This window comes from Lepisosteus platostomus, chromosome 20 (assembly GCF_059453375.1).
Source record: "Lepisosteus platostomus isolate fLepPlt1 chromosome 20, fLepPlt1.hap1, whole genome shotgun sequence".
Taxonomy (NCBI): Eukaryota; Metazoa; Chordata; class Actinopteri; order Semionotiformes; family Lepisosteidae; genus Lepisosteus; species Lepisosteus platostomus.
In genome coordinates, this window is record NC_142630.1 from 12,221,384 (window position 1) to 12,235,000 (window position 13,617).

Below are 13,617 nucleotides of genomic sequence, written 5' to 3' on the forward strand. Positions count from 1 at the left end.
TTTGGGAATAATAATTTCAAAAAGAGTCCATTATTAATCTGTACAGTACTACTAGTACTTCTGCCACGGTAAAGTTATGCACAGCGAGTCATGTGAGACAATTGTTAAATTCCGCTGTTTGTTTGCTTTGAATTTTAAAGAAAAACTGCTAATTGTTTTAATAAAGTATCAGGTGCTACAGTGTGTATTTGGGGAAAAAAAGACATCATGGCATTTTCATACTTTTTTAGCTTAGCTGTTGGATGTAATGAACATAACCAAAATTTGCAGGGAAATCAAGTATCCAGAATATTCGATGTACTGATTTCAGGTTGATTTAAAAATGTTGTAATATCATTGCCATAAAACTTATGATACACCTGCACGCTGTCTTTGCTTTCATATAAGTTATGTCCATAGTTGTGCAGAATTGGATTTTTTAATTTATAGCCTGTCCTGTACTATTCATTTTTATGGAGCTGGAGGGATAGCATAATGATTTCAGAGGCTGACTATTCTAAAAGGATACTAAAGTGCAGTAAAATGAGTGTTTTAATTAACCTTATTGATCAGCAAAATAGAAGCAAATGCAATTTGCATATACCATGTGTGATCAATGAGCTATCTGATTTTCAAAATCTGATTTCTTCACAGTGTTTGCAGAGAGATGGAGAGTCCTGATGAATATAGATCAATCTTTTGTTATGCCTTTAACTTTGTTTTTTCTAGTGATTAGTAAAGCTATGCTAATTATTGTTCCAATAGGTCTGTGATATTTTCCTATAAGAGAAAATTAAACAACACAGTCTTTTCCATCTTGAAATATATTGTAGCTAGTCAGTTCAGCAAAACAGCTAAGCTTATTGATTGAAAAGTTTTGAAATGGGAAAAAAAGACAACTGCTTTAAAAAAAAATTAAACGAATTCAGAAAATCTTTTTCATATATCTTGCAATGTGTTGTATATGGAAATAAAATCAAGGATTATTTTTAAAATCTTTTTTATAATTTAATATAGTTGTGTGCAATTCATCAATTTCCCATGAAAGGTCTTCAAACAGAACAATAATTGACTATTATTAACCATCGTTTTTGGCTTTGTAAACACAGTATGTGGGTTGTTAAATACCACTCTCTATTTGTCAGCTGAATGTAGCTCCAAATATTAAAAACGTGATGTTTCTTGAGGCAAAACAAAATCTGTTTTTTAAATTTAGAAAAAAAGTGTGGAAAAGCAATGTGTTGTTTTCTTGAATATGGTATATCATGCAGTATTGATTTATGCTTTTAATATGATGTACACTAGTCAAGGACAAACTGTGTCTGAAATTTGGTTTCATTGCATTCATTTTTTAGAAAGCTTTTTTGAATAGTTTGGAAAACAAAGGGTAATTGTTTTAGCCCAGATGTTGCTTTTGCACAACAAGCAGGATACAATGTTCCCACTGAGCTGATGAGCCCAATCAGTGAAATGATTAAAAATTGATTTTGTCCCTGTAATTACAGTATGTAAACTACTTAGCCTGGATTGCAAAGGAAGTGATTTTCTAATTACGTATATACTCTGGTGTCTAATGATTGGTTTTTTGAAGTAATGAAGAGAGAGCCCTAACGACTCCTTGGTGTTCTGTTGTTTAAAAAAGACCATCGTTAGGGTAAGCAGCAGCAGACTAAGAGCTCAAATTGAATTTTCAGCACTGTTAATGTGCACATGGATTTGTTTATTTAAGTGATGGTAACATGTAATTGGACTAGTAATAGGTATCATGACTTTTACCATGTCACATGTCAGAGGGCTGTATCTTTACATAGAAATTTCTGATATCTGAAAACTGTAGCTTTTGCTTTATTTGTTTTGTGAATTCCTGTCAGCTATTAACAGTTATTGGATAAGTGAAAAAAATAAACAGCTACTAGTAACTTCTGTCCTGAAAAATGCTTTTTTTGTTCTACTACCATTAAGTTTTGTCGACAAGAGCTCAATGTATTTTATGAAGACACAGTGAGGGAGGCATTTGAACACGTAGCTCTTCCATTTTAATGAGTGTAACAGAGGAAGACTAGATGTAAGAAAGTACTACACAGAATTGGTTCAGATCTCTGTTAAACATATGGATCAGTCGATTTGAAATTTACAAAACAACAACAAAAAAAAACAAGGACAATTCTGTCTGAAATATCTCTCTTCTCGTACATAGAACTCATACATAGAAACTGGGTTAGTTTGTCAGGATATGGTCACAGGCTCAAATTGAGGTGGATCCCATGTTCAAAGAAGTCCTGAGTGTCCAAAAGCTGATTTATAACACGTTTCTACTTAGAGAAGTACTTTAATTTCACATGATTCATTTCAATAAATGTACATTTAAGTGATGAATGCACATAAATGCTGAATACCTGTCACGTGTTTACCCAGTTCACTCTCTCTTAAGACTGCTTTAATAATCTGAGCATTATAATTGATATTTGTAACAGTATTTTAGTATAACAATATCAGCTTTTAGGACTGAATTAGTACAACCCATAAGTAAAATGCAGTAGAAGTTTTTAAAGGCTATTCTCTAAGGCTGCTTGTTATCATAGATAACATACTGTGGTGTCTTAGTTTTAGAGCTGATATTGCCTGGATGTCTGCTTTCAGTAAAATCTTTTCCAACCTGACAGTAAGGTTCTTATTATCTCTTGGGAGAGGCAGGACTTGTATCACCACAGGCTTTTATCTGGTCTCGGTCACATAACCAGTGTTGTAAATTCATGAACTTTTAATGCATCGGTAGAGGGTTCAACACAGCATCAAGGAAATATGTAATGTGTGGTGTTCAGGGTGAAACTAAAAAGGGTATCAGGGTTTTATCATAAAGAACTATTGACATAAACCTGAATCGTTGCCTTTATGAATACCAAATGGTTTGATAAGTACTGTATTTAGAGCATTTAGGAGACAGTACTGAGTGTAAAAACAAGTGCTTTGCCTTTACACTACAGCCTAATAATTGTGATTAAATCACAGAAAACTAGGTAATGTATGAATGTAGGATTAACATTATACATCTATAATTTCTTGTGTTTTGGTGATCTATAGCTCAAATTAAAAAATCAGGTAATTGTGTATTTTGTCCAAGCTGATTCTATTTTTATTCTTTTTTACATATTTTCATTATAACAGTATTATCAGTGACATGGTTAGATCCAGTAGCATATCTCTGCAATCTACTTTAACATATAGTTCATAATAGAATATAAACAAAAATAACCCACCAATATGTACTGTAATAGACTGTGAGACGGCACTGTTGGGTGCTCAATGCTTTAATAATTTAGTTAGTTAAATTGTGATCTATCATTTTGCACCTTTTGACATGTGATATTGAAATTTAATATTGCATCAATACAAATGATATATTGCTAGGTACTGCTGTGATGAGGATGGTGTTGCACGTATCTAATATATTGAACGTTGTCTTTTCCAGGCAACATTGTGCTTGAGAAATTGGTGTCTTCCCTCACTTAAATTCATATAGAACATTTAAGTTTTGAAATTTGTCATATTATAGAGCTCTTCTCAGAAGGCTGCTTTGACAGAGATAACAAGCTGGTACTGACAAGAGTCTAAATATTGGAAGAGTCACCTTAGCCGAGAAAACATATTTTTAGCATACAGTATATTGGCAAGCATGACGTGGGTATCAGCTGAATGATTTTGAACTCATAGGGTACTTTTTGTGAGCATAGGAATATATTCCTCAATCATTGTGATTTAATTAATCAATGTTTTAATTAATTCGGGAAAGGTGTGAATTTGGGAATTCTGACTTATTCTATTACCCATCTCCATTTGTGCTGTGAGATATATTTGTATATTTATACCTTTCTTGCCAAGACCTTTATAAAACAAACTTCAGTTTTAATTAGAATCTCAATTTAGATGTGCACTTCTTTCCAAAGAGTTACAGTCTTCTGCCTTTTTTAAATTGAGTTATAGTTTCACAGATCCTGTTGTGAGAAAACCTGTGAGTCTATTGCTAATTCAGTGTTTCATATTTTTTCCCCTGTTGTTCCATCTCAGCCTTCTCTGGGTATCAATTAAAACTTTAAAAGGAAACACCTAAAGTGCTGATCAATATTTGTGTTATAAAACTCCAAAGTGTTGAATTAAAGTAAGGTGCAAGAGACACACAGGCATTCCTAAAAAAAACAACAACCACACATCCTCCCAAAATACCAGTAATTTAAAATATAATGATTCCTTGAACATTGTTCTGCAGTATAAAAAAGGTTAAAAAAAACTAAGTTAATGGGATCCCTGGGTATTAACGTGAATTTATAATATATTTCTGTGAGCAGAGCTTTTGAAAAGGTTTTGTATTTCTGGCTTGTGACAGCAGGAGGGAGCACTCACTCAAAGGCTCTCTAAGGAACAGTTGTTGCCCTCAGAGGAACATCACAACAGCTATCCTGCCACCTGATGTCAGTGTTTATTTGCCTACCTGCTTTGCTGATCCAGTGGCTATAGTATATACAGTACCTTCACTACAGACCCGACAATCGACAGGGCATGTGTGAAAAGACTTACTGTAGAGCAAGTTTCTTTTTCTTGTTTTGTAGTTCCCAATGCTCTGTGTTTGAATGCTGAAGTCTAACATGATCTGATTAGTTTCCATATTCCAGTGTCAGGGTCAATAGCTATATGTGATGTATCTTGAAAGGCAAGAACTTTTAAGCAAAGCCGGACTTATTAGAGGGGAAATAAGAGTTGAAAAGTGAGACCTGGACATGATCCACTGTCTCCTGTGATCCCCTTAAGGCTTCATGGACGATTTGATGTTAATAAATATCATCTTCTAGGTTCGACACTACATTTGTTTTCTAAATGAATTCTTCTAATGAAAGAAAAGAGAGATTCTAGAGTACATTCCCTAACTTTGCTTCTGCAGGTAAGAGTATCGGGAACTGCATTGCTCTCTGTCATTTCTATCTCCATACAAAGGCTGCGGCATGAGAGATTTGAAGTGAAACAGAGCTAATATTAATATCTGAGTAATTGAAAAAAGTAACCTTTTTATATTACAAGCATGTTAAAAGAACAGACTTGACATAAAAAGACACCCAGGCAACTGTATTCCAATCAACAGGACACTGTACTGAAATACTACAGTTTTCATGGCTGGGACAGACCTTGTACAGCTGAAATGTCAATTGTTAGTTTACAAGGAAATTGAAAATAATAAACCGTAAATATTTTTAAAAGATTTACATTCTCATTCTTATCACGTTCTCAAGTGACAGACTTATGTCAAGACTGCAGCTCAGTTCATGACTTCCCATTACCTCTCATTCATTCAGGCTAGTTTTATCTTTTTTAATTTTTTGCATTACTATAACTTTGGGCTCTTTCTATCTGATTTTCTATAAATTTTAATTCCTCCCAGATAACCTATATTATTTCATATTTCATACACATGCTTCAGAAGCTTGCTGTTTTATTCCTACCTTCTTAGTAAAAAAATCCTTTTATCACACAATGGGTAATTTATATCCATTACCAACGTTTTCAATCCTTTTCAGTGGTGCTGTCAGTGCCTTTGGCACAGTAATGATTAATGTGATCTAATAATAGTGTGCCATTATATTTCCTTTAGTAAAACATGTACCAACATCCTATTCAGCTCTACCAAATTCATAGCTTCTTATAATATTTTTTTTGTTGAAAGACAAGATTGCTATTTTCTCAGGGGTGATTGTTAGATTCTGCAAGCAATTTTTGTTCGGTTTCACATTTTATGTCATGTAACTTTTGTGAGTTTGATTAGAGAACCTGATGTTATGATAACGCTGAAGTGGAAGCTGGGATAATGAGGTATTATACCTGTGCTGTTCAGCTCAGTGTAGGTAAAGAAATAGTTCAGTGACAAACACTGTTACTGTGTTATTGTTGAAGAGCAATCCCTGTTTGCCTAGAAGAGTAGTCTTTGATATCTTTGATGTGGTTTGAACTTCAAATACGAATTTGAATTTTTAAGAGTGCAGAGGTAGATTTTTTTTTTATTATTTTGTTTTATGGAAACAGTATTAAATTAGGGCAGATCAAAAATGATTCTTAGACATTTGGTTAGGCAGTTGCTCTTCATTTTTATATTTCGGCACTTAAATGGGGATGGCAAGTCAACCTCATTGCAATGTGCTGCTGTCAACAGATGTTCAGAATCCTTAGCTCTATCTGAATTGCTCCACTGCCCGGCCCTGACAAGATATGTACTATACATTTCTTTCTTTAGAAAGAAATTCCACAACCTTCAGTGTGGGGCTTAATGAGTCACTTCTACGGTGTTTGTAAAACACATTTCCTTTAGTCATATAATTTAGCCAGAATTGATTTTTTATGTTCTAACATCAGCATGTTCATTTGTTGTTATTTGAAAGAGAAGTCAGAAGTTTCATTCAAGGAGTGCTGTATTAGTGCTTTATACTGTATAACTGTCAAAGGTTTTTTTACATACAATCATGTTCAAAAGCACAAATATGCATATCTTATAAAAACACCCTTTATGATTAGCAAATTCTAATGCAGCACACTATTATACAAACAGTTGTTATTAGGAGGTATAGTTTGCTTCATATATGTGATATGGCATAGTAGATATACAGTATGGTGGTGATATGTATATCTTTTTCTTGACACTTAATTGTGTTAGATATTGTGAAATACCTATTTCAATCAATCGTTCCATTTGTATTTATCTAATACAGAAAATACCCCGGTTTAAACTCTTTACACAGTTCATTGAAAATTACCCATGTCTTTCATTTTCAGAAGACCTTTGATTTTCCATGTATGGGACTGCAGTCCCATGGATGTAGGTTTCTGATCATGTCTATGCAATGTGGATTTACATCGCTGGCACAATATTGCACAAAATAATGTTATTTCCAAACTTGAATATCTCTTTACTTAATCCTGATTTGTGTGTGTGTTTGTGAATACACCATGGTGGACAGAAGAGTTGAAACACTGATTTATAAAAAATATCGTCTGGTATACATCTACAGCAAGGCGTGGGTTACCTTATCTTAAAACTGTAAATGTTGAAGAGGACATCCAGATTTTTAAGGGGTAAGTTAAGCTGATAATACTGCATCAATATAGTTGTGACTTACTGAAGGCTAGCTGAGTGATGCTTTGGTTGTAGGGTACTCAACCCCAAGTCAAGACTGTTCATACCCCCCACACCGAATTCTTGAGAGGAACAGCTGTCAGCACTTTCCAATATTAGCTGTATTTATTCTTTGCTTTTAGTCTCCTGAGGAAAAAAGGTTTTGCTACTCAGTTAGAAATTTAGATCCTTTAAAAAACAGTTCTAAATAAATAGCACATCAAATCCAAACAATACGAAAGGACCTTTCGTAACCAGCCAAGTTACTTACAAACAATTATTAAATCTTCCTTAGCATTCTTCCTTGACTTTTCCAGTTAAGATCAGTAAAATATACCCGTACAAAACTGACTAGCATTTTTCCTAGATAGAATACACAAATTGTATATTTCTTTTCCCCCAAATGTATTATATAAAGCCAATGGGAAAAAAGAGGGGGCCAAAATATTTTTTATCTGTTTGTTTTCTGAAAAATGACTTAGAAAACAATATCAGAATGCAGTGAAAGCTGTAATGTTTGATACGTGTAACACTGTAGTCTTCTTCCCTAGTCCTGGGGAGCCCCCTTTCTTTAGGTTTAAGGGTGTCCTCATTTAGTGACCAAAGATCAAATGTATCTTGACTAAATAAGGCAATTTGTGCTTCACATTAAGTTCTTGAGATCTCAGTTGGAATGAACTGAAGATTTGGTGCAGACAGCAATAAATAAAACAAGGATTCTTCACTGCTCAGTGCATTTCTGAACTTGCTGTAAAGTAAAATGAAGACAAACATTTCAAATTACAAATGTTTTCATACATTTTTGTATGAAGTGCAGAAACTCTCCATAATTTTATGTAAACATCTCTCCACTCACATGAAATAGGAAAACATGGCACTTGAAACTTGTTAGTTTTAATAACTAAAATTATGGTAATGGAAATAGACTTCTAGGAGCAATCAGTTTGACCTGAAAAGGATACTGGAAAACTTCATAGTGTATAGATATATAGATTTCACAACTTAGCTGAGCAAGAAAGGGGTTTTCCTAGGCTTGATTACATCATTCATTCACCAATGAGGAATTCCATATGTTGCACTTTAATGCTGGCTTTGTAGAGGAAGGAGATATACTGTACAAAGAAAAAGCTGCTGTTAACTATTATGTTTGGAGTTTGGGTTTGTGAAAGTTTTTATTTAACCTGGGAAAAAATCTTATTTACTCACACTATGAGTAAAACACAGTTATGTTTTAGAGTGTTATCCCCATTTTAATTTTGGCCAGTAAGAGGTTATTAAGGGTTTAATAGGCAAGTGCCTGATCGTGCTGTGTTTCAATAGAGTCTGAAGATGTAACTTAAATATATTTTAAAACAATTTGCTCCTTTCCAACAGCTATTGTTATCAGCCCATCCTTCATTTCAGCAGTGCAGCTATTTAGGAGCAGGTACTTTACTATTGCCACTTCCTTCTGAGGGTGGAGGTTAAGCAGGACATCAAGAAAGGTTATTATAGTTCAGGAGGCAGAGCAGACCTGTGAGAAAGGAACTTCCTTAATGCTTGAGTCAATGTTGTCACAATTTCGCATTTGAAGAACTAAAGATTTGTCTTTGCTTTCTGCAAAAATATAGACTTAACAAAGGACAGACAAATAAACAAGCAAATAACACATCAGGCCACCCAAGAAACAGAGACACACATGAGTACAGTATGTGTGTCTGATGGCTCCACTTGTTTAATGACCATGATGTAGTTTGTGGGGTGATGAATGATACCGCCCCATTGTTGCATTATCTACAAGTTAAATATAAAGAAGCTGCATGGCATAACATTGCTAATTCCTATTTAATCTCATAAGTGCTGTGGCACAGGGGGTCAGTTTCTTAAAGTTATACTGTTCTGTTTGAGGACAGCCTATTGTCTTAATTAAAATAAGATGATCAGCCTTCGGTACATCTGGCATTCCAGTATATGAAGCTCTAACCCAGGGGACACGTTGTTCTTAAGTAAAGTAAGCAGGAGGTCAGTGGAAGAAACGTGTGGTGTGCCTGCGAATGAAGGTTAGTTCACCTAGTAGCTATTTCTAACTGAGCTGTTGAAATGTGTTCACTATCATAACATAAATATGTTGAGGAGGTGTGGATAAATGTGGCATTTGTCTGTTGATACTAACATCTAAAAATGCACTGAGCACTTTGATTTATATCTATTTATATTAAAATTAGTAGGCTCAGCTCAACACCTAAATGATGTAGTGTGATACTTTTTTAAATTCTGAAAATAACGTTAAATGAATATGTGTTATAATTCAGAACACAGTGGGAAGATAGTGTATAGTTATCAAGTGAAGCATTATGGCAAAACGTTTAATAATTTAGTACTCACATTATTTTGTAATGTAGTTCTGTACAGTAGCTTCAGTCATGCTAATAAATGCAGACTGGAAAGTTCATCGAATTTGTAGTGTGCTTTTAAATGATTACCCCACCCAATTATAATGTGTTGGACATTTTGTTTTTATTTGCGGATCAGTGCTTTCAGTAGGCATCAGCTTTTGAAAGGGTTTTTTTGTGGAGGTATATAGAAACTGCAATATATATTTTTTAATTTAATACATAAACAATACTTTAAAAGAACTATAAAAATAACTATGCTGCATGATGCTATAAATGTACAGAAGAAAGGTGTGTACATTTGAAAATGGACAGATTTATTGAAATAATTATTAAGGTCACATCAGTATCTGTTGGACAACTGTTGTAATATGTATACCTTGCTAAGAAACAAGAAAAAAAATCTAGACCATAATGGGATAGTTGACCAATTGATTGAGTTCAGTGGTGGCAGTCCTAAATCAATTTTATCTTTTAGGTAATAAAAACTGATTCCTAATGAGGTTAATACCTTATAATGACCAGATTCTTCCATTAAATAATGCCCTCCAGGTGTTAAAAAACAGATAGCTGTCAATCAGAGACATTAGTCCAATATGGCCTACTGCCTGTAAGTTCTAGGTGAAAAACAGGACACCTTTTTTAAGTTTCTGTTTTAGAAAAAATAATTGAAATGTTTACTTTTACTATTAGAACCTACAATTGTCTTCTCAATTTTGTTTCAGACAACAGTGAGAGATTACTAATGCAAGTGCCAGATACCTTTTTCAGTTTTGCTCAGAATGTAGATTTTTTGAATAAACAATGTTTAAAAAATATCTGCTTAGTGTCCTGTGGGGAGTATCACAGAGGTTACTACTGAGCACAGACAAATTCTTTGAAAATTAACACTCCAATGCACTCCAGTGCATTCTTCCACCTTGCTTTCTGTTACCTAACCAGGATTTCAGTAATGTAAGTATAGAAATATATACAGTAAGATGGGTTGTGACATTACGCTTACGTGTAGAAGACTGAGTAAAAGTCTACTAGTAAAAATATTAGTAAAAGTATACAGTTTATGCAAAATTTACATGACACTGTGAGAACATGTCTTATGCAGTTCGTGCATGAATGATTCTTCCATTGTGAATTAATAAATGGGTGGGACCTTAATAACTACAGTCTTAAAATACTGATTATTATCATTATCAATATTCACTCACTGAGTGTAGATTAAAAACTTGTTTCTAATCGCCTTACTCTTCCATCAACAGTCCAAGAAATGTGTGTTTAGATGTTTAAAAACTAAGAATATACGGCCAACAACTTAGACCTGCTTAGTTTAAATGATGAACCAGTGGGCAAGAAGTCAGGACCGCCTGATAAACCAAAAAGCTGCTGGTTTGGCTTCGGAGGTGGGGATGGTTGAAGGATGTCAGTGTGACAAATGCTGGGAAAGAGTGAACCAGAACAGTGGTTCCCAGTCCTGGTCCTGGAGGACCCACATGTCTACAAATCTTCATTCCAGCAGAACTGACGCTGGAATGCTGTTCCTGGTGCTAATTGATGCTTTAATTGATCTTCTTGCTTGTTAAGACTTCAGTTTATCTGTTTCTGCACTCAATGCCTGGTTTAAAAAATACACTCTACAATCGTGTCAGTCCAACAACCTCAGCATACGGTATAAAACGTAATGCAGTTATTCCTCCACTTGCTTATCAATTCCCTTATTTCTTTAAAGATATCACTTAATAGGTGATCATTTTATAATAAACAAACAGAGGGAGTGATGACAATATAAGAAATACTCCCATGACAAGCTTTGATTTCTTTCTGCAGAGGTCAGCTACATTTCAGCTACATTTCAGGTAATACACCCAAATAAAGACAATTCATTTTCCGAAGGAATTTTCTAAATCTCAGAAATTGGTACAAATTTGATACTTTATACAAATCCCATTCACCTTTTGAAGAGCGCAAAGCAAATTTGAAAAAAAAACATGCCTCAAGTAGAAATTTTAAACTAATTAGCCTGGGATTAAGAATTTGGCTAGAGCAAAACCAGAAGACATAGGAATCGCCCCAGGAACAGGGTAGGGAACCACTGATCAAGGGGTCAAATTTATAGTTCAGAGCTGGTAATACTTGGAATAGGATCTTGTCTTTCACCCAAGCTTTAGTTATGAACTCCATTTAAAAAGACCAAGCTTGCTAATTTCCTGTATTCAGTGGCTAACTGACTGGGAATATATAAGTATGAATCTCTAATATTATTTACATTATTTATTAAGAAAATCATTTTTATCTTTCCAGTGGTAGCTCTACTCTGCTTTTTTATTATAAATGTAGTTGAAACTGAGGTGGCTTTCTCTAATAATGGGATGGTTATGCTTTCAGGTATTGACCTATAAAAAAGCCCTTTAGGAGGAACATTAATCCAGCTGTCAAAAAATATATATATTTCTTCCTTCACAGTTATATATAGTATATGTCTTATACAGTATGTAGACTGTGGTCAAAACCAATTAGAATTATACTGGCATGTAATTAATTTCAAATGAGTATAAACTATACTTAATGTTAATTTTTGTATATGTATCCAGAATGTGCATGTATATTAACAAGTTTTTTTCTTTTAAATTATGAATGCTCTGCATTCCCTTAAATCTTTGGAGAGAAAACAGATGTCCAGGAGTTCACATTTTTGGGTGCATCTCTACTTTTGGCATAACTGGGATGTTGGATCCTTTTTCTGACATGTGTCGCTGTAATCGACACTGAGGGAAATGTTGTGCCATTTCTCCTTAAAAACATTTGCAAGGACTTTGAGTTCCTTTTGATCTGTCCTGCTGGACTCTCACACTGCTTCTTGGGACTTTTGAGAGGTCTGACCAAGTTGTGGCCTAGCTGGCCAAAAGATTCTTTACAAGCTCAGTTGAACTAATCAGCTGCAGATTTATTATTTGACATGTTTTTCATTACAATCAGTTTATTCTCCTTTCCTACTTAATAATTTTACTCTGTTGTATTAACATCAATTTATGAAGTATATGAAGAGTGTATGGGTGGGCTTTCATGTAAAACCTGGTTTAGGTTTTCTTAACAGATTTTATTTATTCATATTATTTGCAGCTATAACATCTGAATAAGAAATAGTGTGAAGTTGTAACTGGATTTGATTACCCCTTTTACCATTTTTTGAGTACCTTGTTAAAGAACAAAAAAATCATGAAGAAATCTATATATATAGCTGGTTTTCAAAGTTTTTAGGAGTGCTTTCCCTTGGTAAGGGTCTTTTAGAACTTGTTCTCTTTGATTGATATGTGAAATAAGTTTCTTTCTTGAGATATAAAAGCAGTCCTTCTGCCGGGCTGAAAGGTGGCTATTGTCAAGGCAAGAACACTTTGTCAGGAAACAATACAGTTCCCAAGCCTGTGGAACATGTAAAAAAGATACAGCTATTGTATACTTTAGGAACTTTAATTTTACTTGTGAGGTCATTTTAATCCTGATGAATTTTTATAGTACCCACACTGTTGAATAGCAAGTCTAATGCAAAAACCACCCACAGAAACTAAAAACCTAACTTAAATCAAAAAAGACTTTTTGTTGAAGACACATTGGGGTGTATTTAAAGTTTTACAAAGGACTAATTCTGAATGGGGACTGGTTTTATACATCGAAGCTTAAAATGTGTGGCTAAAAATAGAACTGCGATTAAACAGTAGTTATAAACAAAGACCCTTTGGAATTAAAAAACCTGGTGAAGCTCCCTTTCTATCATTTTTGATCTGTCCAGAGAAATGAAACTGCAGAATAATGCAGTGATGGGAGAAAAATAGCATAGCAAGCCTCTAGTCTTTTTAATTAAATTAACTAATAAAGCATGCAAAATTGCATGATGGTTATTTTGTATGTCATTTTACCTTTTTGTATATAGTAGAGAGTTCTAAGGTCTTCATAAAAAGATAAAGTAGCAATCGAGTCACTTCATGGGGAAGAGCACAGTAACCTCTTGGACTTATCTTAAGCCAGATTTAAATGGTGATAGTACCTCTGTTGTTGTTTCTGTCTGATTTTGACTTGCAGCTTTCGGCTGCAAATTCTAGGCACATTTATGCAAATGAATGAGAC

The 13,617-nt window shown here is 34.1% G+C and overlaps 1 protein-coding gene across 6 annotated transcripts in view; it reads left to right on the forward strand.

Moving 5' to 3' along the window:
- The window catches only part of znf536 (zinc finger protein 536), a 172,701-nt gene that overhangs the window by 22,503 nt on the left and 136,581 nt on the right, over positions 1 to 13,617 (forward strand). The window contains exon 1 of one of the 6 annotated variants that reach the window (XM_088613648.1): positions 9,071 to 9,168. The exons of the other annotated variants lie outside the window; for them this stretch is intronic. The gene's annotated coding sequence lies outside the window, so the exon portion shown is untranslated. Of the gene's footprint in view, positions 1 to 9,070; positions 9,169 to 13,617 lie in introns of those variants that run through there. 6 annotated transcript variants of the gene reach the window in all.